Genomic DNA, 27,032 nt, shown 5'->3' on the forward strand with positions numbered 1-27,032 from the left:
TAGATGGTACCACCATCCTCCCCACCTCACAAGCCCATGACCTTGTCATTATCCTTGACTCCTCTATCTCATTCAACACACATATTCAATCTGTCATCAAATCCTTTAAGTTTGACCTTCACAACATTCACTCTTTCTCTCCATCCAAACTGTTACCACGTTAGTCCAAGCACTTATTCTCTCCCTGCTTGATTACTGCCTCAGGTTCCTTGCTGATCTCCCTGCCTCCTGTCTCTCGCCACTCCAGTCCATACTTCACAACTCACACATTCAATCTGCCACCAAATCTTGTAGGTTCAATCTTAACAACATCACTAAAATCCATCCTTTCTTCTCCATCCAAACCGCTACCACATTAATACAGTCACTCATCCTATCCTGACTGGATTACTGCATCAGCCTCCTTTCTGACCTCCCAACCTCCTGTCTCTTCCCACTCCAGTTCATACTTCACTCTGCTGCCCAAATCATTTTTCTATAAAACCATTCAGTCCATGTTTCCCTACTTCTCAAGAACCTCCAGTAATTGCCCATCCACAGAAACTCCTTTCCATAAGCTTGAAAGCACTCAATAGTCTTGCCCCCCCACCTCACCTCTCTGGTTTTCTACTACAACCTATTTGGCACACTTGCTCCCCTAATGCCACCCTACTCATTTTACCTAAACCTCTTGTATCCCACTGCCAACCCTTCACCCAAGTCCTGTCTCTGGCCTGGAACGTCCTTTCACTTCAATTTTGACAAACAATCACTCTCCCTAACTTCAAAGTCTTATTAAAAGTACATATCCTCCAAGAGGCTTTATCCAACTAAACCCTCATTTCCTCTTATTCCACTCCCTTATGCGTCAGTCTTGCGCTTGGATTTGCACCTTTTATTCACCTCTCCCTCAGTCCCGCAGCTCTTAGGTGCATATCCATAACTTATTTATTTATGTTCTGTACTCAGTAAACACTCAATAAATATAATTGATTGATTGATTGATTGGTAGTAAAGAGAGTTAATAGACCCAATCCCTGCTCTCGGTGAGATTACAATCTAGCAGGATAAATGGATTACCGTGAGAACCTTCTATTTAAATTCTGTTCCTTAAAAAGCAAAAAAACAGGTATATTAGTGTTTACTAGGTGCCGAGGTACTGCATTAGTACTGGAGTAGATACAAGATAATTAATAATTAATAATGATAATAATAATTATCTTGCATTGACTTGGACACAGTCCCTGACCCACATAGGGCTCAGAGTCTTAATCCCCATTTCTCAGATAAAATCACTGAGACACAGAGAATTTAAGTGACTTACTCAAGGTCACACAACAAACAAGTAGTGTAGCTGGGATTAGAACTCAGGTCTTTTGACCTCCAGGACTGAGCTCTTTCCATTAGGTCATACTGCTTCTCATCTGGTCTTTTCACTTAGATGTGCCCCTGCTCAGTTTAATTTTCAGAAGCTGTTTAGCTGTCTTATCTATTTCTCTCACACACCCAGCCCAGTTTATCTTCTAAACATTACTTCCCCAGGTTGCTGTGAACATTGCTTCAGTTAAAGTAAGCTAACTGTGTTTCAGGACCTCGTCACTGGAGATTTGTCTTGATACCTGGGTTGAACAGGGTTCTTAGGTGGTATTGGTGAGGCTGCTATAGAATCCTGATATGTGTTTTCTATCAGGTTCCAGTGTAACAATAATGTAAGGAAACCAAATACTCCAATAGTCTTATGATGTTGGAACTTGTAGACCTTTAAGGGGTTTAGAGAATAGTTGGCCAAACCTTATGAACTGAAGAGCCACAAACCAAAAATATAATTTGGTTTGGAGCTACAATTCAAAAAATCCTCATAAATAGAATGGTGAGAAGCTATTTTGTGTGAGTAGGAATTGGGATAGAAAGTTGGGGAGAGCAGGAGTTCCAGGGTGCAGTAGTGATAATGGCAAGCAGCAAGGGGAAAGCAAGAGATGGTATAGTGGGGACAGGGGTAGGGCTGAGGATGACGTGAGGGGTGGAACTGGACATAGCTTGTCTTCCTGGTTTGGGCCTATGGGGACAGAGCACCTCATCTCAATATCTAAAAAGGGCTGGGAAACAACACTGCAGTCTTCTATCACTTCTGAGGCTCTGGGCATGTCACTCCCCTCCTCAAAAACCTCCTGTGGTTGCCTATCAACCTTCTCATGAAACAAAAACTCATCACCCTTGGCTTCAAAGCTCTCTATCACCTTGCCCCCTCCTATCTCAACTCCCTTCTCTCTTTCTAATGCCTAACCCATACACTCTGCCTCTCTGCCGCTCATCTCCCCACGGTCTCTCGTTCGTGCCTGTCCTGCTGTCAACCCTTGGCCCACGTCCTACCGCTGTCCTGGAATGCTCTCCCTCCTCACATCTGCCAAACTAACTCTCTTCCCCTCCTCAAAGCCCTACTGAGAGCTCACCTCCTCCAGGAGGCCTTCCCACACTGAGCCCCCCTTTCCCTCTGCTCCTCCTCTCCTCCCCGTTCCCCCCCCACCCTCTGGTCTTCCTCCTCAGCACTGTTCATATTTGTATATATTATTTATTACCCTATTTATCTTGTTAACGAGGTGTATATCTTCATGATTCTATTTATCTTGATGATGTTGTTTTGTTTTGTTCTGTTTTGCTTTGCTGTCTGTCTCCCCCGTTTAAACTGTGAGCCCATTACTGGGCAGGGATTGTCTCTATGTGTTGCCAAATTGTACTTTCCAAACACTTAGTACAGTGCTCTGCGCATAGTAAGTGCTCAATAAATACTATTGAATGAATGAATCAATGCCTATTTTAATAAATTCCAGATAAGGGGAAGTAACAGAGTTTGAAGTTATAGTGCTCCCAGGGGTGGGATAGTGGGGGTGAGTACAGGCTTGGAGTCAGAGGATCTGCATTCTGGATCAGGGAGAAATGCCAGTCTTCCCTCCTACATTAAACTGTGGGCCTCCTGGGGAACAGGGCCATTGGTGTGACCTGATTTTCTTGTTAACTACCCCAGAACTTAGTACATAATAAGCCCTTAACTAAGACAATATTTACTCTCTACTGAGCAAATGGGCTGAGAATCGAACACCTTTAATAGAAAATCAGCACCCATATTTCAAAATAATGCCTGTTACACAGTTCATTTAACAAAAAATCCTTCATGGACTTCAACCAGGACGTGAGAACCTGGAGTCCATTATGATAAGGAGTTAGGATAAATATAGACAAACATGGACTAGTAGAAAAATCATGGGCCTGGATGTCAGAAGACCTGGGTTCTAATCCCTGCTCCTCCATATTTTTGCAGTGTGGCCTTGGGAAAGAAACTTAACTTCTCTGTGCCTCCATTTCCTCAACTGTGCCACTTGTCAGCTGTGTGACTGTGGGCAAGTCACTTAACTTCTCTGTGCCTCAGTTCCCTCATCTGTAAAATGGGGATTAAGACTGTGAGCCCCACGTGGGACAACCTGATTCCCCTGTGTCTACCCCAGCGCTTAGAACAGTGCTCTGCACATAGTAAGCACTTAACAAATACCAACATTATTATTATTATTATTAATACCTGTTCTCCCTCCTCCTTGAGACAGTAAGCCCTTTGTGGGTCAGGGACTCTCTTCAATCTGATGGCCTTGTATCTACTCCAGCAATTAGTACATTGCTGGACTACTTGACATATAGTAAGTGCTTAACAAATACTGTAAAAAATAACAAAAACTAAAAATGGAAAAAAAATATGGAACCCCCCAAATCCCAAGACATCTCAATATACAGTTCTAGTCATTTCATTTTATTTAATGTAGAGTGGAGTAGAGCCATCTCTGTTTTCAAAGATATTGCTGATAGTTTGGGCATATGGTTGAAACAACTGATGAGTGATCAATAATCCCTCCCCCACTGTTAGTACATGGGGATAGCTCCTTTCAAGCAATCAATCAATAATATTTATTGAGGACTCACTTTGTGCCGAACATTGTATTTAGCACTTGGGAGAGTACAGCACAACAATATAGCAGACATATCCCTTGTCCACAACATGCTTACAGTCTACAGGGGGAGGCAGACATTGATATAAATAAATTATGGATATGTACATAAGTGCTGTGCAGCTGGGGACGGGGTGGTGAATAAGGGAACAAGTCAGTGTTGATACAGAAGGGAATAGAAGAAAAGGAAAAGAGGGATTAGTCAGGGAAGGCCTCTTGGAAGAGATGTGCCTTCAATAAGGCTTTGAAGGTGGGGAGCGTAATTGCCTGTCAGATATGAAGAGGGTGGGTATTTCAGGCCAAAGGCAGGACCTGAGGGAGATGCCAGTGACAAGATAGATGGGATCAAGGTACAGAAAGTAGTTTGGCAACAGAGGAGTGAAGTGAATGGGCTGGATTGTAGTAGGAGGGCAGTGAGGTGAGGTGGGGGGCAAGGGGATTGAGTACTTTGAATTGTAAGGGGTTCCTGTGTCATGCAACCTCTGGAGGTTCTTGAGAAGTGGGGTAACAGGTACTGAACATTTTTGTAGAAAAATGATCCAGGCAGCAGAGCAAAGTATGTACTGGAGTGGGGAGAGACAGGAGATAGGGAGGTCAGCAAGGAAGCTGATAAAACAATCAAGGTGGGATAGGATAAGTGCTTGGACTAACATGGTAGCAGTTTGGATGGAGAGGAAAGGGCATATTTAGCTATGTTGTGAAGGTTGAACTGACAGGATTTAGTGATAGATTGAATATGTGGGTTTAATGAGAGAAAGTAATCAAGGATAACACCAAGGCTATGGGCTTGTGAGATAAGAAGGATGGTGGTCCTGTCTACAGTGATGGGAAAGTCAAAGAGAGGATAGGGTTTGGGTGAGAAGATAAGAAGTTCTGTTTTGGACACGTTAAGTTTGAGGTGATGGCAGAATATCCAAATACAGACTTCTTGAAGGCAGGACGAATTGAGAAATCGCAGAGAGAAACAGATCAGGACTGTAGATATAGATTTGGGAATCATCAGCATAGAAGTGATAGGTGAAGATATGTGACGGAATGAGTTCTCTATGAGAGTGGGTGTAGATGCACTGGTGAGGTTGCCTTACCTAATATTCTGGTGTTTTTGAGCTTCCCTCATGGAACCCCAATTTTCATGAATCCTTAGTTCAGATAGAATGACCTCTCTCTGGTTGCCATTCCCCAGACCTATCTGTCTGCTGCACTGCTCCCAAGTCTACTGCTGGGTCACACTGTTTTAGACAGTGCTTCCCTGGGTCTTTAAATCATTTATGCTGGGGTCTTCCTTCTAGAATGATACACCAACCTCCAGCTCAGAGATGAGAGTCTGCACGAGAGAATCAATTCTTACACTAGATGCTGGTGCTCTGCTACACACATTTTCACTGCCCTGCCTTTCATATTCCCACTGTGGCAGAGCATGGCAAGCAAGAAGGTGCAGCATATTTTAAAATGCTCGCAAAGGTTTCCTATGTGCTGCTCCCATTATTGGCTGGAATAGCTGCAGCACAGTGTCATTGCCCTTTCCAGTCCATCCATACTACAACCATGTTAATCCAAGCACTTATCCTATCACACCTTGATTGCTCTATCAGCCTTCTTGCTGACCTCCTTGTCTCCTATCTCTCCCCACTCCTGTTCAAACTTCTCTCTGCTGCCTGGATCATTTTTCTACAAACACATTCAGTCCATTTTTTCCCACTCCTCAAGAACTTGCAGTGGTTGCCCATCCACTTCTGCATCAAATAGATACTCCTTACCATGGGCTTTAGAGCACTCATTCCCCTTGCTCCCTCCTACCTCACCTTGCTACTCTCCTACCTAGCCCTCCCCCTTCGCTCCTCTAATGTCAATCTACTCACTGCACCTCAATTTTGTCTATCCTGTTGCCAACTTCTCACCCACATCATGTCTCTAGCTTGGAACACCTTCCCCCTTCCTATCTGACAGTCATCCACTCTCCCCACCTTTAAAGCTTTATGGAAAGGAGGCCTTCCCTGACTAAGCCTTTATTTCCTCTTCTGCCACTCCCTTCTGCATTACCCCCACCCCCAGCCCCACAACACTAAGGTGCATATCCATATATATTTATTTATATTAATGTTTGTATCTTCCTCTAGACCATAGGCTTGTTGTGGGCAGGGAATGTGTCTGTTGTATTGTTGTGTTCTAGTCTCCCAAGTCCTTAATACAATGCTCTGCATACAGTAGGTGCTCAGTGAATAGAATTATTGATTGATTGATATTGCACCATGGTGACCTTCTGGCTTATAGAAGCCCCCTTTCACCTGCTTGAGTATCTTGCTAGTATCATTTCTCTGCAAGTATCCTCCCCAGTAAAGCTAAGTTGTTTTGAACATTGCTTCAGTTCAGGACTCTAGACTGTAAGCTCATTGTGGACAGGGAACATCTCTACCAACTCTGTTGTTCTGTTCTATCCCAAGCACTTAGTCCAGTACACTGCACATAGTAAGGGCTCAATAACTGTGATTTATTGATTGATTGACCTGATTCTGCTATGTTGAGCTTGGCTCAAAGGGGGTGTCATTTTAAGTATGCCTGGGTCTATACAAGCAAAAAGAAGAGACTTTATAATAATTATGGTATTTGTTAAGTGTTTACTATGTACCAGGAGCTGTATTAAACACTGGGTGGATACAAGCAAATTGGGTTGGACACAGTTCCTGTCCCACATAGGGCTCACACTTTTAATCCCCACCTTACTGTTGAGGTACCTGAGAAACAGAGAAATGAAGTGACTTACCCAAGGTCACACAGCAAACAAGCAGCAGAGTTGGGATTAGAACCCATGCTGCTTCCTACATACTTAAGTACATTCCACATCACTCAGTGAAAATAATCCTGCTACTGAGGAGATTGACTAACCCATTTAACTGTATATGGATCATATCCACATTTCTTTACCCTCATCATCAGCAGTATCAGCAGCAGCAGTAACAATATCTAATGAATACTTTCTGAAGCACTAATATATATATATTAGTGCTTCAAAAATGTATATATACCTATCCACCTCCACATTAGATTGCAAATTACTCAAAGGCAAGAAACAATAAATAAATGAATCTTTTTTTGTGGTATTTGTTAAACATTTTTGAAGCAATGGTATCTGCTGTGCCAGGCACTATACTAAGCACTGGGGTAGATACAAGTTAGATAGACAGATTGGACACAGTCCATGTTCCACATAGGGTTCAGAGTATTAACCCCCATTTTACAGATGAGGTAACTGAGGCACAGAGAAGTCAAGTGACTTGCCCAAGATCACACAGTAGACAAGTGTCAGAGCAGGGGTTAGAACCTGGCTTTTTTTTTTCGGTTCTACTTTTCCAAATGCTTTGCATTATTTCAAACTCAGCAGATGCTCAATAAACTGTAGTGATCAATAGACTGATTGAATGACAGCTAACTTATCCAGGCTCCTCCCTCATCACATTTCCATAAGCATTATGTGTATATGTGTGTACAAATATACACAAGTGCTTTAGGGAGGGGATGGAGGTAGAGCAGGGGGAGGGAGTAGGGGGAATGCAGATGGGAAGAGGAGCAGAGGGAAAGGGAGGGCTCAGTTTGGGAAGGCCTCCTGGAAGGAGATGAGTTCTCAGTAGGGCTTTGAAGAAGAGAAGAGAGTTAGTTTGGCAGATGTGAGGAGGGAGGGCATACCAGGTCAGTGATAGGATATGGTCAACAGCCGGACAGGCGAGAACGAGGCACCGTGAGGAGGTTAGCGTAGAGGAGCGGAGTGTACGGGCGGGGGCTGTAGAAGGAGAGAAGGGAGGTGAGGTAGGAGGGGGCAAGGTGATGGAGACCTTTGAAGTCAAGAGTGAGGAGCTTTTGCTTCATGCGAAGGTTGATAAGCAACCACAGCAGGCTTTTGAGGAGAGGAATGACATGTCCAGAGCGTTTCTGTAGAAAGATAATCCAGGCAGCGGATTGAAGTATAGACTGAAGCAGGGAGAGACAAAAGAGCTGAGAAATTTAAGTATTAATGATAAAGATAATGCTTTGTTTTAAACTCCAAATTGCCATTGTTCTAAATATCTACAGGTTCAGAGCTATGCACAAAGGAAGCACTTAACAAATGTTAGCAATAATCATAAATAACAATAGGTCGTTACTTGATGCACTCAAAAAAATTGTTCCAGTAGTCACTGAGTAGCTTAGTCTTTTCACTTAAAATAGCCCAACTATGTCATTTTATGCCTCAAGAGAACTCCCCAAATTGGCATACTTTATGCAACTGGTTATCTGGATTGTCCCTTTCATGCAGTTTTGATTGAACCCGAAACCACCCCTGTTTTTAATACTTTTTAGAGGTTCCAATGATGACTTGGTCCTTCTTTACAGCCTCCCATCTCCTTTTGCCTTCAGGATATCTATGACTAAATGTCTCACCAAGACCTCAAACTTAACATAACCCAAACAGAAGTCCTCATCTTCCCACCCAAACACTGTCCACCCACTGACTTTTTCATCACTGTAAAAAATACCACCAATCCTCCATATATCACAAACCCCAAACCTTGCCATTATCCTTCCTTCCTTCATTCATTAGTATTTATTGAATGCTTACTGTGTTGCAGAACACTGTACTACCCTCGGCTTGTAAAGTTCAATAGAGCAATAAAGGGAGACAATCCCTGACCACACGGAATCCTTGAATTATCTTTCTCATTCAACCAACATAGTCATTCACTAATTCCTGACAGTTCTACCTTCCCAACATCTCTAGAACCCACCCTTTCCCCTCCATCCAAAAGCAGCGTGGCTCAGTGGAAAGAGCACGGGCTTTGGAGTCAGGGCTCTTGAGTTCGAATCCCAGCTCTGCCACTTGTCGGCTGTGTGACTGTGGACAAGTCACTTAACTTCTCTGTGCCTCAGTTCCCTCATCTGTAAAATGGGGATTAAGACTGTGAGCCCCACGTGGGACAACCTGATTCCCCTATGTCTACCCCAGCGCTTAGAACAGTGCTCGGCACATAGTAAGCGCTTAACAAATACCAACATTATTATTATTATTATTATCCAAGTACTTATCATAACCAATTTTGACTACTGCATCAGCTTCCTCACTGATCCCCCTGCCTCTTATCTCTCCACACTCCAGTCCACTCTACTTCACAGTGCTTCTAAACAAAATCTCCCCATTCCTCAAAAACCTCCGCTGAGTGCCTGTGCATTTCCACATCAACAGAAACTGCTCACCATCAACTTTTAGGCAGACGATCAACTAACCCCTTAGCTACCTTAATGCTCTGATCTCCCACTATAACCCAACCCACACACATCTCTCCCCCAGTCTCTCTGTATCTAGATCCCATCACGCTCCCTCTCTGCCAGCTACTTGCCCCTTGGGGAAAAATGGGTTGGTAGGGATAGTCTCTCTACGATTACGCCATTGATGCAGTTATCACCACTACCCAACTCGCTTCTGACATCATTACAAATGCTTGAGAGATGTACTTGGGTAGGGTGGGGCAGATGTATGAGACCAAAAAAGTGTGTTGACGGGCTTACGGATACTTAACATACACTAAGTGCTTAATAAACACCATTCATTGTTTGATTGACTATGGGAGTTACAGATGGGAGAAAGAGGATCATTGGATGTTCATTCAGCTATTTGGAAACATATGAATCAAGATTCATTCATTCCCTCATTAGTATTTATTGAGCACTTCTTGATGATGATGATGATGATGATGGTATTTATGTGTTTACTATGTACCAAGCACTTCTTTAAACTCTGGGGTAGAATGAAGGTTATCAGGTTGTCCCATGTGGGCTCACAGTCTTAATCCCCATTTTACAGATGAGGTAACTGAGGTACAGAGAAGTTAAGTGAGTTGCCCAAGGTCACACAGTTGTCAAGTGGCAGAGCCAGGATTAGAACTCATGACCTCTGACTCCCAAGCCGGGGCTCTTCCCACTAAACCATGTTACTTCATTACTGTGCTGCTACGTACCGTGTGCAGAGCACTGTATTAAGCACTTGGGAGAGTACAATATATCAATAAACAGACACATTCTCTGCCCACATTGAGTTTATAGTTTAGAGGGGGAGGCAGACATTAATATAAATAAATTACAGATATGTACATAAGTGCTGTGGGGCTGGGAGAGGGGATGAATAAAGGGATCAAGCCATGATGAAGCAGAAGGGAGTGAGAGACGAGGAAAGGAGGGTTTAGTCAGGGAAGGCCTCTTGGAGGAGATGTGCCTTCAATAAGGCTGTGAAGTCAGGGAGAGTAATTATCTGTCAAATTTGAGGAGGGAGGGCGTCCCAGATATTCAAAGTATGGCCACCGGCCTCTTTTTTGTGAGTACACTAAAGAGGCAACACTTGTTATTCCTGAAACATGCCTCTGCTTGAGCAAGGTAGGTACTTCTCAAAAATCTGGGAGGAAATGTAACTTCTGAGATAAATAGATTTCCCTTTGAGTTGTAGGCATTATAGCCACTTGATAATGATTTTGGTTTGAGCTTTCCATTTAATTGTCTTATGGGCAATGTTTTGTCAACAACCTATCAACTTCATTGATCTCAGCATTCCAGGAAATTATTTGCCATTGTGAAAAACCTTGGCTACTGCTCTGCATACAATTGACTGATTAAGCAATATTAATGCACTTTGGACTGCATAGATTCTGGCAGATCTGAAAAAAGAGAGCCCTGAATATCTGGCAAATACAACCTCTTGTTAACCTACAGATATTCAGCAGGGAGAGACAAGACTGTATAAAATGAATTATATGATGAAAAGCATTTAAATTTGAATGCATGACATGTTTATTATTCTTTTGCATTAAGATCTTGCCAAATGCCATTTGTTGGAGTGGACCTTTTTGATTAAAAAAAAAAAAACAGGGTCAGAAGGTTTGTGGCTAGAAAATACTGAACAGAAGAACAGTAGCTTGTAGTCCAATTCTGACTCTGGGTTGACTCACAGATGAGAAAAGTGCATTCAGAACACCACATCAAACTGGCCATTGGTCAGTTTAGATGACAGATCCCTTCTATCACTTTAACCACCTGACTCGTGAGCCAGTCAATCAATCAGTGCCATTTATTGAAGCAGCATGGCTTAGTGGAAAGAGCATGGGTTAGGGAGTCAGAGGTTATAGGTTCTAATCCTGGCTTCACCACTTGTCAGCTGTGTGACTTTGGGAAAGTCATTTAACTTTTCTGTGCCTCAGTTACCTCATCTGTAAAATGGGGATTAAGATTGTGAGTCCCACGTGGGACAATCTGATCACCTTATAACCCCCTGTCCCCAGAGCTTAGAACAGTAATTATAACCATTGCGATTATTATTATTATCATTGAGTTCTTATTGTGTGCTGAACACTATATAAGGATTTGGGAGAGTACAGTTCAAAGGAGTTGGTAGGCATGAACCATGTCCATAAGGAGATTGCAGTAAGTCTAGAGGGTTAATACACCTTCACCAGTATTTTTCCGTTTCTGAGCACATTGCCATTTGTATTTTTTTTAATGGTATTTGTTAAGCATGTACTATGTGCTTGGCAGTGTTCAAAACACTGGGTTAGAAACATGGTAATCAGGTTGGAAACAGTACATATCCCACACTGGGCTCACAGTCTTAATCCCCATTGTTTTACAGATGAGGGAACTGAGGCACAGAGAAGTGAAGTGACTTGACCAAGGTCACACAGCAGATAAGTAATAGAGTTGGGACTAGAACCCAGGTCCTTCTGACTCCCAGGCCCATGCTCTATCCATTATGCCATGTTGCTGTACTTATTTCATTCAGTCTTTCTTAGACATTACTTTTGGCCAGATTGCTTCCACAAATCACCCTGAGGTGGCAAAAGCCACTTACTGGCCACTGAGCGGGTTCAGGGAATTTAAGACGCCATCAGGAAATGGAGGTGACCCTGAGAGAAAAGAAGTGGGATTTGGCCTGCCAGACCCTGGAGGTTTCCTTATATATTTTAAGAGTGTTTTAAAAGGTGCACACCGTATATGGTAGCTAAGGTTTTCCCTTGCTTAAATTGCCCTTGTGTTCTTGGGTTCTTTTATCTACAGCACCTTAATAATGATGATAATAATAATAATAGTATTTAAGTGCTTACTATGTGCCAAGCATTGTTCTAAGTGCTGGGGTAGATACAAGGTAATCAAGTTGTCCATGTGGGGCTCACACTCTTAATCCCCATTTTACAGATGAGGTAACTGAGGCACAGAAAAGTTAAGTGACTTACCCAAGGTCACACAACAGACAAGTGGTGGGGCCAGGATTAGAACCCATGTCCTTTGACATCTAAGCCCATGGTTTTTCCATTAAGCCACACTTTTCTCATATGCCTACCATCAACCATCCAGCTTCCCTGGCCACCCCAACCCTTTAAGAATGTGAATTTCCTTAGGGTCAGTGACTGTGTCTTATTTATCTTTTATTGTGCTATTTCCCAGACTATATTACAGTGCTTTGCACACACGGCTGTCAGTTCAATGAATATCACTGGCTATATCTACTGTAATTTCAGTTTGGGATTGGGTTTGATCTAATATTTAAGGACACTTGGCTTTTATTCCATGATAGTGGGCTTGCATGATTTACCTCAGGATTCTCTTCTTCAAATAGAACTATGAAATAATTTTTAAGAATCCCTTGCCCCTGAAGATTCCTTCATTCATATCCCCGCAGCCTCTGCACCCCCCGCTCAGAGATCTTTTCTGCTTTAATGAAGAAGACACCCTGTCAGGGCTTAGATAATTCCCTATGTATTTTATACCAAATTGTATATGGTAACAGTGAGATAAGAAATGGTCCTGGGCATTCTTGAGTTCATTTGCAGAGCTTAATTTCTAATGAAAGAGGTATTGAGGCTCAAGAGATTATGACATGCTACATTTTAAATCTGTAATGACTTTAAAGGCCAGAGGTGCCGAGCCTGAACTCAGACAAGACCTGGCACAATTTAAGCAGCAGCCAGAACTTCCCAATTCCAGCCAGTGTGAGAATCTTCTCCCGCCTCCAGTGGGGATTACTGAATCCTGATGAACATTTCTTGCTTTAGATATGTGCCTTTATTCTTTCTCAGGTGAAAACAAATATTTTCAGACTTAAATTTCAGCTTTCCATACTGAATATTTCCATCTTTTTCCCCCCAAAAAAGATGCTTCCTAGAAAATTGTGTGTAGTATTGCATTAGGACTGAACTTGAAATCAAAATGAGTGAGGTGAGTGAAAGGGCTTCCCTCAGACATTTGAATCTGTATTAAATTAAATTAAAATTTTAATAAAATTCAACCTTTTGTTCTTGGGAAGTATAACCCCCAGAGAGACCAGCAGAATTCAGGAGGACTCAACCTTCTTGGGTAATCGAGAAGTTGATCTAGAGTTTTAAATAGGTTGTAAAATGTTAAAAAAGAAAAAAAAAACCTCCTGTGAGTTTAGAGTTGCAACTTCAAGTGGCCTTAGCAGTAGAATTTCCAAACACCACTATCAAATCTTCTTTCTGCAATCTTTCCAGGTGTATCCATCAGAGCATCAAACAGACTTGAGAGGTAAGTGTGAGGCATCTTTTTTTGCCCAGTGTGTGCTTGTTGTGTATGTTACATATATATATTATATGTATATAATATGTGTGTATGCATTATATATTCATGTAATATATATGGTAGGTATGTACATATATATGCATATATACACATACTTGTGTACATGTGTACACATATATATGTATTTGTATATGTGTGTGTATGCATATACATATATATTTTTTATGGTATTTGGTAAGCATTTACTATGTGCCAGACACTGTACTAAGTACTGGGGTAGATACAAGTTTGTCAGGTTGGACACAGTCCCTATCCTGCATGGGATTCACAGTCTTAATCCCCATTTTACAGATAAAGTAACTGAGGCCCAGGGAAGTAAAGTGACTTGACCAAGGTCATACACCAGACAAGTGTCAGAGGCAGGATTAAAATCCAGGTCCTTTCGATACTCAGGCTCTATCCAATAGGCAACACTGAATCTCAGTTCCCATGTTTCTCTATGTCTCAGATAAGCCTTCCCAGCCTCCTCAATAGCTCATTTTTTCTTCCCCACCATATGTCCTGTCAGCTCCCCTAATGTTACTCCCTTTATCTTATAATTCTGAATCTTTCCCCACTCTGGGGCACCTCATTCCCTATATTCTAAACCTATCTCCATCCTATCCTGTCCTGTCACACATGCCCACGTCCCTTCCCTGTCATGAGTCCCTTTGCCAGGTCCAGGGTGGAGTTCATGGAAGTTTGGGCCCAGAGTTCTCTGTCTTATGGGACCTCCGTGTGACCCACAACTCAGTTGACATTGGACACACAATAGTCTGGTGACATCACAAGTGATATAGTACGATTGCATCACTGTGTACGTTGTCCCTCTCCACCCAGACTGTAATTCCATCTCCCTTCAAGCAGTTAGTATAATGCTTTGCACCCAGTAAGTGCTCAATAAACATTATTGATTGATTCAAATCCCTAGCTACAGAAACCTTCTGAAAAAACACATACAGTTCACCTACACACATGCACATACACATCCCCTCTACACACCCCAATTCACTCATGGCTCCAGATATTTCAGTGGCATCAGAGGTACAAATAGCAGAGGAGTAAGGGAAGGGGACATGGCTTTCCAGACTGTAGCTGGAGGTCTCAGCACTTTGGGCTGCATCAATGGGGGAAGCTAGAAGAGGCATGTGGAGGCAGTGAATACTCTGGCATTGTGGCAGTAAATAGTCCTGCTAGACTATTTACTAGACTAGCTCATGGCCTAATCTGTGGCAGTGCTTTAGCAGAACTTCCTTAGACCAGTAGCATCACGTGTTCCACCCTTCAAGATTGTGAGCCTGATGAGGGCGGGGATTGTCTCTTTTTTGCTGAATTGTACTTTCCAAGCTCTTAGAACAATGCTCTGCACACAGTAAGTGCTCAATAAATATGATTGATTGAATGAATGAATGAACATTAATGGGTGGGGCTTCAGAATCACAGCAGGCTGCTGGGACCCAAGGGCCTGGGGTCATATCCAGTGAGCCTCCATTAATCCGGCCTCGGGGTTAAGTTCTGTGAATTCCTGCATTAATCCGACTTGGGTCAAGACCTCCCAACCTGCAAGGCCGTTGAGCTGGGATGGATTCAAATTCTTTCCTTAGACTTAAATATTACTCTCAGGTAATTGAAGAATCTTCCCTTCTAAAGATAATGATCATAATACCCAGTGCTTAGAACAATAGTACTTGACGCATATTAAGTGCTTAACAAATACCACAATTATCCCACTCTACAGAGTGCTGGGATAGATAGATACAAGATAATCAAGGTGGACACAGTCCCTGTTCCACATGGACTCACAGTGTAGATAGAAGGGAGAAGAATTTACTCCCCATTTTACAGCTGAGAAGACTGAGGCATGTCTAGCCCAGTGACTAGCCCAAGGTCATACAACAGACACGTAACAGAGCTGGGATTCAGGCCAAGGTCCTCTGACTCCCAGGCCCGCACTCTTTCCACTAGATTATACTGCTTCTAAGAATGATTGTGATATCTGTTAAGTGCTTACTATATGTCCAGTGCTGTACTAAACACTGGGTAGATACAAGATAATCAAGTCAGACACAGTTCTTGTTTCACATAGGGCTCATATTGTATGCAGGAGTGAGAATAGGTACTCAGTCATGATAGATATAAGATTATCAGGTTTGACTCAGTGCCAGTCCCACATGGGGCTCACAGTCTAGCTAGAAGGGAATATAATTTACTCTCCATTTTACAGATAAAGAAACTGAGGCGCAATATAATTAAGTGACTTGCCCAAGGTCATACAGCAAACAAGTGACAGAGTGGGGATTGACCCAAGTCCTCTGACTCTCAGGACCATGCTCTTTCCACTAGCCCCACTATTTTTCAGGATAAATAGGGCCAAATCCCCATATCTTTCCTACTGGGACCTATTCCCTAACTATTTAATGATCTCATCAAGTAAAAGTGACAAAACCCAGCAATACGTCTGACCAAGATGGGTGGCAGTGGGAAATTAACACCCAGCATTGCTCCAGAAATTATTCATTGCCCAGGGAGAGGAACATTGATCTACTGCTGGCTCACGTGTGGCACTAAACCCAGGTTGGTGATGGCATCTCTAAATGCCAGACAAACAATGCTATAGATTCTCTAGCTACCTGACAGCTCCAAGGAAACATTCAATTTGCATTTTAGCTACGAGCTAATACCAGTGTCCAACATTTTCCTTTAACGCTTCGAAACATTCAATGGCTCTGCTCACTCAATCTATTAATTGATAGCATTTTTTGAGCATTTATTCACTCTACCAACTCTATTGTACTCTCCCAAGTGCTTAGTAAAGTGTCCTGCCCACATTAAGAGCTCAGTAACTACCACTGATTGATTAACTAATTCAAGTGCACTGTACTAAGCCCATGGGAAAGTAAAATAGATTTAGTAGACATGATCCCTGCCCTCAAATATAATAATAATAATAATTATTATTATTGTGGAATTTACTAAACATTTACTATGTTCCAAGCACTGTTCTAAAAACCGGAGTCGTTACAAGGTAATCAGGTACTCCCATTTGGGGCCCACAGTCTTAATCCCCATTTTACAGATGAGGTAACTGAGGCACAGAGAAGTTAAGTGGTTGCGCAAGGTCACACAGCATGCAAGTGGCAGAGCTGGGATTAGAACCCACATCCTCTGACTCCCATGCCTGTGTTCTTTCCACTAAGCCACGCTGCTTCTCAGATCTTATGATTAAGTGGAGAGAGACAGATACTAAAATACATTACAGGTAGAGAAGCAGAAGAGTATATAAATTTATATGTACATACGTGCCTTGGCAATGAGGAGAGAGTCTTTGAGTACCTACGTGCTTTGTGGTTGAGCATTACAGACTGCACAGTAAGTTCTTCTCCCATTATGGAGTAAGTTATAAATCACATCTGAGCCAAACCAGACACAATAGGCAAGAAGTGTGCTCATTGTTCCTTGAGGATGGCATTGTCTTCTACTCTCAATCCAGTTTTCCAAGGCTACATGAAAATTCAAAATGGAGAATTGGAACCTCATCTCTGTTATGCATATTCAGAGACTCTCCCAAATGTAGGATTGTACTAATAGAATGGGAAATGAGAGACATTCCCTTTGTGGAGGAGTCAATTCACTTCTCCCTGTGGTGGAGAACCCACTAAAGGTGGATCTTTGTGTTTTTCATGCATAATTCTCTGTGATTACAAAATCCTAAAATTGTCACAATCCAATTGGCCGAAATAAGCGAGTTATTCAATACCTATCAGCCCCTGGTTTCCCCACAATTACAGTTACACTGCTTCTGGCTTTACTGTCTCCTCTGCATTTTTTGTTTCACCTTTGTTATGCATGCTGCTTCAAAATGCTTTACTTGTGAAGACTGGCTAAAGGCAGTAGGTGCTTCTAGCCAGTTGTTAAGAGTAGAGTGGGACTGGGCAGTCATATGGAGAAATCAATGATTTATTAAAATATTTTTTAATTAGACAGCTGTGGTCCTGAACTAGCCCAGAGTAGCAAAGATTAAATAATTGCTTGTGGCATTCTCAATGTGTGGCTTGTCTATGGTGCAGGGAAGATTATTGACCATGTTGTTAAGTTATGAGTACTTAGTCGGTCTCGCTGAGTAGAAAAACTCTGCTCAGCACAACGAAACAATGCAGTTTATAGCCTAGCCCTTCTGAAGGGCATAAATTACTTTAATTAAGAGTTACTTTAATAATGGAAAATGCAAGGAGTATTACAAGGGCACCAAGAGCCTCTTCTAAATGAAGATTAGGAAATATTCAGGCTCTCTATGTTTGAAAAGATTGTTTTGTGTTGAGTTAAATGCTGCATTTTGCCAACAAAGTGTCTGCCATCCTATTTCATTTCCTCCTCCACAGCCCCCACTGGTGTGGAGAGAGGAAAGGTCCACCCTGGCAGGGTTTCAGTCAAGAAGAAACCAAGGTCCAAGTGATCTGCAGACACCTTTCTTCAGTCACTCATTAATTCGATCATATTTATTGAGCACTAACTGTGTGCAGAGCACTATACTAAGAGCTTGGGAGAGTACAATATAACAAATAACAGACATATTCCCTGCCCACAACAAGCTCTAATCAAAGACACAATTGACAGAGAAGCAGCATGGCCTAGTAGATGGAGCACAGGCCTAGGAATCCAAAAGGACCTGGGTTCTAATCTCCACTTAGCCCCTTGTCTCCTGCTGTGTGACCTTGGGCAAGTGACATCTCTGTGCCTCATTTAGCTTTCTGGAAAATGGAGATTAAGACTGTGAGCCCCATGTGGGACATGGACTGTGTCCAATTTGACTAGCTTGAATCTACCCCAGTGCTTAGTACAGTGCCTGGCACATAGTAAGCACTTAACAAAAACCATTTAAAATGAGAGAGAGAGTAAGAGAAAGAGAGAGAGGGTAGGTTAGATCACAGCCATTCCAAAATCATGGACAGAAATCCTTGTTTGGCAAATTCTTCAATGATTGACTACTTTAGAGGCAGCTCTGCAAAACAACTACAGCCTTTCTAAAAACACTAAGGCTTGGTTTCTGCATTGCTAATATAAAAAGGGCCTGGGCTGGTAGGATGAGGGTCTAGCCCAAGATTTTCACAGAAATTCTCTGAAAAGCTGAAAAAAAGCTCTCTTCTTTCTTAAGTATCCCCCGGCACTAAACTAGGACCTATGACTATATGACCTAAAAGGATGAACTATCTATATTATCAAAATGGAAACTGAAGATGTCTCTGCAAATTAAAAAATTATAGCCATAATAGGTAAATCATTCAAAGAAATACTAATAGAAATTTCCATTGTGTTATATAGTCATTACAACAGATGCTACTAAGAAACATTGAAATTCAGCTTATATGTAGATTACTTTCATGGAACTGTGTAATAGACAGGAGTATCAAACACCATCAAGTGGAGGAAACCAATTATAAGTATATTCATTTAAAATAAAAATGAAAGAAAACACTCCATAATATTTAAAGTTACTATGGGCTGTGACCAGGATCCTCTAATTCTTCTGTAACTACTCTTCCTTAAATGATCAAAAGATATTTGATGCAGTCCTCAAGTAAAGGATAAGTTCCTTAAGGGCATGAATTCTATCTTTCTAAACTCTGTAACTCCTGAAACACTTAATGAAGTGTCCTGTGTGTGCTCATTTGTGCTTCTAAAAGTCCGCTCATGACAGATCTGTGGTCGATAATGATGACAATGATATGATATTGATGATGAAATAAATCATATGTATAATAGGCGTAATTCCAAATTGCAAGATAAATTACTCCCCCATTAAAAATTTAAACAAGATCTTAAGTCCCATTCAAACCCTGGCAAAGTTCAAGCCTTCCATCCATAAAATGCATTGAATGAGCAAATAGCCGAGAGCCAAGCTGTCTTTTACCCTGATGGGTTCATTACCTGATTAGGTCTAAAACTGCCACTTTACAGCCCCCAAAGTGATTTTTAATAATTCAGTCAATATCAGGGCCAGATCCGTCTTCCCAGAAACTGTCTGAGCCAGGATACATTACTTAAACTGCATAAAAGCTGATGTTTCTTATTAACCTGTTGTAAAACACTTAGATCCACATTGATTCTCCCCTGACTGGTGTGGGTGAAGAGAGAATTGGAGCAACAGGCTGTCCTGAAACAGCAGAATTAGATCAGTGGTGACCTTCTGGAAGGAGTTACATGCTTGCACACTCACAGAAAAGTGGAGCAGCTCTAGGAAGGAAAGAAACAAGGTCAATGAGGATTTACTTATGAGTTTAGGGGTACCTGCTAAAGAAAGTTCACTTTAGTACTCACTTCACATCCCCATAATACTAGCTACTGTCAGAATAGCTCATGGATTTCAGAATTGACTTTATTTTTATATTAATGTCTGTCTCTCCCTCTAGACTGTAAGCTTGTTATGGGCGGGGAACAGGTCGGCTAATTCCATTGCACTGTACATACCCAAGCCCATAGTAAGTATCCAGTGCATACCACTCTTTGATAAAAGTTCTACTGCTTTATTTAAGAAAATGGTATTTGCTAAGCATTTACTATGTGCCAGACACTGCAATAAGCACTGAGGTAGACACGAACTAATCAGATTGGACACAGTCTATGCCCTACGCGGGGCTCACAGTCTTAATCCTCATTTTAAAGTTGAGGTAACAGAGGCACAAAGAAGTTAAATGATTTGCCCAAGATCATACAGGAGACGAGTGGGAAAACAGGGATTAGAACCTAAGTCCTCTGACTTCAGGGCAGTGCTCTTTCTGCTAAGCTAAACTATTTCTCTTAAAGACTTTCTGTCCATTTCTAGTTGACACAGTTTTAGCCCCCAACACACTGTAAAGCTGGGTTATTTTTGGCCACAGTGGAGTGGAGCATAGAACAATTACTCATCTGGATAATTCAGTGCAAATAATCAGCTATTTTCCCCAGCACTGATCCACCCTGGTATAACTAGGTAATTGGGTTAACACTATACCTTCCTTAACCTCTGTCACCCAACTTGAAACAGAGACAAGAGACTTATAGTGACATCCAAGATGGAGAGTGTGAAGCCACTCTCAACCATTCCTGGGAAATTCCATTTTAGAAACAGCACAGCATCCCATCTATCAGGAAGGCAGGGTGGCCAATTAGAAAGAGCATGGGACTGGAAGTAATGATAATAATAATTATGGGATTTGTTAAGTGCTTACTATGTACCAAGCCCTGTTCTAAGCACTGGGGTAGATACAAGGTAACCAGACTGTCCTGTATGGGGCTCACAGTCTTAATCCCCATTTTACAGATGAAGTAACCGAGGCATAGAGAAGTAAAGTGGTTTGCCCAAGGTCACACAGGAGGGAGTCAATCTAGTCCTCATTCTAGTCCTGCCTCTAGCCCTCTCCTTGATATCTACAGCTGTACCCTTTTTCTTACTCCTCCAGGTATTATTTGGGAATAATTTTTACCTGTTCATCTCTCTTGTTAAATTGTAAGCCCCTCAAGGGCAAGGAGTGGGTGTGCTTCTGCTGTGCTCTCCCAAGTCCTTTGGAGATCATCACTCATCATCAGTGGTATTTATTGATTGCTTACTTGTGCAGAGCACTGTATTAAGTGTTTGGGAGAATACAATATAGCAGACTTGGTAGAAACTTTCCCTTCCCATAAATAAACTTATAGTCTAGAGGGACTGTATAGTGCTGTGCCCTCTGCAGACTCCCTATAAGCTCACTCTGGTCAAGACACATGTCTACCAACTCCTTTATCTTGTATTCTCCCAGGCATTTAGTTTATTGCTCTGCCAGAGTAAGTGATCAGTGAGTACAATTCATTGATTGTAGGCACTCTCCCAATACAAGCGATTGATTGTTTTACATTCCAAAAACCTAGTTGGATTGTGCTGCATCCTGGTGGTGCTCAATAAAATGGCCCCATCACCCACAAAGCTCTGCACAGTGTTCAACCCCTGGCTTCATTCATTCAATCATATTTATCGAGGGTTTACTGTGTGCAGAGCACTGTATTAAGCACTTGGAAGAGTACGATAAAATGAAAAACAGACACAGTCACATTCCCTGCCCAGAGAGAGCTTATAGCTTAGAGGGAGGGAGATGGACATTAATATAAATAAATTACAGATGTGTATATAAGATGTGTATATAAGTGCTGTGGTGCTGGAAGCAGGGATGAACAACGTGAGCAAGTCAGGAATATGCAGGAAGGAGTGGGAGAAGAGTAAAGGGGGCTTAGTCAGGGAAGCTCTCTTGTAGGATAAGTGCCTTCAATAAAGCTTTGAAGACGGGAGAGTAATTGTCTGTCAAATTTGAGGAGGGAGGGAGTTCCAGGCCAGGGGCAGGACATGGGTGAGGGGTCAATGGTGAGATAGAGGAGATTGAGGCACAGTGAGAAAGCTTCCTCTTTTCTTCCACGGGAAGATGAGGTGATCACATCAAAGACTGGCCAGTACCTTTGGGGATATAGTCTAGTGGTGGCTGGACTCACCTCCCAGGAAGTTGGGTGGGATGGGAATCAGGAAGAATGTGGGAGGAAAAGTGGAGTGGACAGGGAGCCAAATAAAGAATGGGATGTGGGCCTCACTTCAGGATCAGTTGGCTGCCCTCAGCAGAATTCTGTCAGGGCCTCCAGGGCAAGAATTTTGCAAAAATTAATAAATCAAGCAATCAATCATACTTATTGAGCACTTACTGTGTTCAGAGCACTGTACTGGACATTTAGGAGAGTACAACAGAACAGAGTTGGTAGACTTCCCCAGCCCAGGAGAAAGGACCCTAGCTAAGGCTGATTTCCATCCTTTTGTCTGTGTGGAATATTTTGTTGCTCTTTTCCTAAGTCTTGTATTTGATGAGGCCTCCCTACTTGTACCAAAAAGTGCTCCCCTGCAATGTTTATTTATAACAGGGCCCCCCACCCCTTGGCCAAGTGGTCTAATGGCTTCCTGGAGAAGCTTTTTGGTGCTGCCCTGCTGGCACTGATTGGATTTTTTGAATTATAATTTACAAAATCAAAATAGCATAAAAATATTCAAAAATGCCCCCTCCCTAGGCTCATATCATGCCAAGGGAAATCCAGCAAAGCTCAGAGGAACTGTTCAATACTGCTGTGCTTACTTGCAGCTCTTTGGCATAGAGCCACCTCAGAAAACCTGAAAAGAAACTGCCATTCTACAAAATGGGTCCAGCAGAAGAGCTCTGCATGTGATGGACAGGAAAGGGCAGCCTGGTTTCCTCTGTGTTACTGATGAGGAAACTCAGAGCTAAGGAGAGGGAGAGGGGAAAGGGGAGGAGAAGAGAAAGAAATGGAAAGAAAGAGAAAAGAAGGGGGAGTGGAGGAAAAGAAGGGAAGTCATCTTGTTATGGGGCAGGGAATGTTTCCCCTAATTCTATTGCATTGTACTCTACCAAGCACTGGGTACTGTGCTCTGCAGATACTAAGTCCTCAATAAATACCATACATTGACATTGAAGGGAAGAGGAAGAAGAGTGATGGGAAGTGTGGGGAAGAAGAGGAAGGAAGGAAAGGGAAAGAAAAAGTTGTCAAGTTTATAAAGAAGTAATTTCAGAATGCATTTTGCCTATGATCATTCAGTCCTAAAGATCTGAAATGGACTGAGGAGTGCCTCTGTGGATGAGGGAATGAGGCAAGAGATCCTCGCAGGCTGCTTTGCTCAATCAATCAATCAATTAATTGTATTTATTCAGCACTTAGTGTACTGTAGAACACTGTACTAAGCACTTCCAGTACCCAGTTTCACTTGCAGGTTTCCATCAGTCACCTTGGGGCAGATACAGAAGGCCTGATCCCAGAAATTGCCCAAATGTGAAACCACAACTTTGACAGGCCTGCAATGTTGGGCTCCTCTAACCAGCACAGCCTTTATAGGCCTGGGAGGCAGGAACTCTGGGTTCTAATCCCACCTGTTCAACTTGCCTACCTTGTGACCTTGGGGAAGTCATTTAACTACTCAGTGTTTCAGTTTCCTCATCCCTGAAATGGGAATAAAATCCCTGTTCTCATTCTCTAATTTTTAACTGTTCCACCTCATATGGGATAGGGATTTTGTCTGACCTGATTATAGTGTACCTGTAGAGCTTGGCACAGTGCAAGTGCTTCACAAATTTCACAATTATTATTATTATCAATCACTCCAAGTGCTTCAATCATCCTTTCTGAGTGATGACTCTTCTTGTCTTGCAGCAGGCTAGCCAGAAGGCATGCAATACAGGAGTTCCAATTGTGGGATACAAAAAAATTCCACAGTAAGCACTTAATAAATATCATTGAAAGAAAGCATCTCACTCAACAAAACTGTTCAAATGAAATTCATATAAAGAGAGGGCAAAGTCCTCAAGAATTTAGAACTCATACTCAGCACTCATACTCAGCACTAGGGCTATTTGGGGAGCCCAAGAACTGGGAAACTTTTCTGCCCCATGCTTCTTGTGTGGACAGTTCAAAATACATAGAAAAAAGAAATGGTTTACTGTGTTTATAGCTCTCCTGTTACATGAATTTGGTTTGAACAGTGTTGTTGAAAGGGTTTTTTTTAATGGTATTTATTAAGTGCTTACTGTGTGGCAGGGTAGTACTTGGGTAGATAAAGGCTAATTAGGGTGGACACAGTTCCTGTCCCACATGGAGCTCACAGTGTTAATCCCCATTATATATATGACATAAATGAAATGCAGAGAAATTAAATAACTTGACCAAGGTTACACAGCAGTTAAGTGGCAAAACTGGGGCTAGAACCCAGATCCTCTGACTCCCAGGTCTGTGCTCTATCTAATAGGCAACACTGCTTATTTATTTATATTAATGCCTGTCTCCCCCTCTAGACTGTAAGCTCATTGTAGGCAGGGAATGTGTCTGTTTATTGTTATATTTTACTCTTCCAATCAGTACAATGCTCTGTACACAGTAAGGGCTCAATCAATAGAATTGGATGAATAAATGAAAGAATGACTTCTCTGTTAAGTTAAATATTGGCAGTTAGAAGGTGTTTGGCAGTGGAAGTGCTAATTGCAGATAGTTAAATATAAGGAAAGAAAAACATTAACCATATGGACTCCAGAAGAACTCCAATCTGGCTTCCATCCCTATCACTCCACAAAAACTTCCCTCTCAAAGGTGACCAGTGATCTCCTTCTTGCCAAATCCAATGGCCTCTACTCTATCCTAATCCTCCTCAACCTCCCAGCCTCCTGTCTCTCCCAACTCCAGTCCATACTTCACTCTGCTGCCTGGATCATTTTTCTACAAAAACATTCAGGACATGTCACCCCACTCCTCAAAATATTCCAGTGTTTGCCCACCCACCTCCGTATCAAACAAAAACTCCTCACCATTGGTTTTGAAGCACTCCACCACCTTGGCCCCCTACTACCTCATCTCACCACTCTACTTCTACAACTCAGTTATCACACTTTACTCCTTTAATGCTAATCTTTTCAATGTGCCTAGATCTTGCCTATCTCTCTGCTGACTCCTAGCTCACATCTTGCCTCTGGCCTGGATCTCCCTCCCTCGATCTCCCTCCCTCCTCAGATTCGATAGACAATTACTCTACCCTCCCATCAAAGCCTTATCAAAGACACGACTCCTCCGAGAGGACTTCCCAGATTAAGCCCCTTCTTTCCTCTTCTCCCACTTCCTTCTGCATCTACCTGACTTGGTCCCTTGGTACTTTGCCCCCACAGCCCCACAGCACTTACATACATTTCTCTACCAGGTCTGAGCTCCCCAAAGTCAACCCTCCCCCTTCCCCATCCCCCTAGCTCTTGAACCCCTCCTCTACTTTCCCATCCTTCCCAGCAGTATCTTCAGAGGAGATCTCCCTCCTTTCAAGGGCCACTCCTTCCACCTGTGCTTTGGACCCCATTCCCTCTCACCTTATAAAAAGTCTCACCCCTTCCCTCCTCCCCTCCTTAACTTCCATCTTCAATCGCTCACTCTCCAGTGGCTTCTTCCCCTCTGCAGTCAAACATGCCCATGTCTCCCCCATCCTCAAAAAAACCCCTCTACTACTTGCTCTAGTTATCACCCCATCTCCCTCCCACCCTTCCTTTCCAAACTCTGAGAGTGAGTCATGTACACTTGCTGCCTCAAATTCCTCTCCTCCAACTCTCTCCTGGACCCCCTCCAATCTGGCTTCCATCCCCTCCACTCCACTGAAACTGTCCTCTACAATGTCACCAATGACCTCCTTCTTGCCAAATTCAATGGCTCCTACTCTATCTTAATCCTCCTCTACCTCTCAGCTGCCTTTGACACTCTCAACCATCCCCTTCTCCTCAACACGTTATCCAACCTTGGCTTCACTGACTTCATCCTCTCCTGGTTCTCCTCTTCTCTCTGTCCATTCATTCTCAGTCTCCTTCACAGGCTCCTCCTCCCCCTCTCATCCCCTAACTATAGGGGTTCCTCAAGAGTCAGTTCTTGGTCCCCTTCTGTTCTCCATCTCTATTCACTCCCGTGGTAAACTGATTCACTCCCATGGCTTCAACTATCATCTCTACGCAGATGACACCCAAATCTACATCTCCTCCCCTGTTCTCTCTCCCTCCCTCCAGACTCTCATCTCCCCCTGCCTTCAGGACATCTCTACCTGGATGTCCATCCACAATCTAAAACTCAACATGCCTAACACTGAGCTCCTTATCTTCCCTCCCAAGCCCTGTCCTCTACCTGACTTTCCTGTCACTGTGGATGGCACTACCATCCTTCTCGTCTCACAAGCCCGCAACCTTGGTGTCATCCTTGACTCTGCTCTCTCATTCATCCCACACATCCAATCTGTCACCAAAACCAGCTAGTCTCACCTTCACAACATTGCCAAGATCTGCCCTTTCCTCTCCATCCAAACTGCTACCTTGTTAGTACAATCACTCATCATATCCCTACTGGATTACTGCATCAGCATCCTTTCTGATCTCCCAACCTCCTGTCTCTCCCCACTTCAGTCTATATTTCACTCTGCTGCCCAGTTTATCATTCTACAGAAATGTCTGGTCATGTCATCCCCCTGCATGTCACCCTCCTTCTTAAAAATCTCCAGTGGTTGCCTATCAACTTTAATGAAGCAAAAAGCTCCTCACTATTGGCTTCAAAGTTCTCCATCACCTTGCCCCCTCCCATCTAAACACCTTTCTCTCTTTCTATAGCCCAGCCCCCACACTCTGCACCTCTGCTTCTAAGATCCTCAATGTGCCTCATTCTTGCCTGTCCTGCCGTCAACCTCTGGCCCACGTCCTAGCTCTGGCCTGGAATGTCCTCCCTCCTCACAGCCACCAAACTAGCTCACTTCCTCCCTTTAAAGTCCTACTAAAAGCTCACCTCCTCTAGGAGGCCTTCCCAGACTGAGTCTCCCTTTTCCTCTGCTCCTCCTCCCCTCCCTATCACTCCTACTTCCTCCCTCTGCCCTGCCCCACAGCACTTGTGTATATATGTACATATTTATTATTCTATTTA

The sequence above is a fragment of the Ornithorhynchus anatinus genome, chromosome 2 (genome assembly GCF_004115215.2).
Source record: "Ornithorhynchus anatinus isolate Pmale09 chromosome 2, mOrnAna1.pri.v4, whole genome shotgun sequence".
In the NCBI taxonomy this organism is placed as follows: domain Eukaryota; kingdom Metazoa; phylum Chordata; class Mammalia; order Monotremata; family Ornithorhynchidae; genus Ornithorhynchus; species Ornithorhynchus anatinus.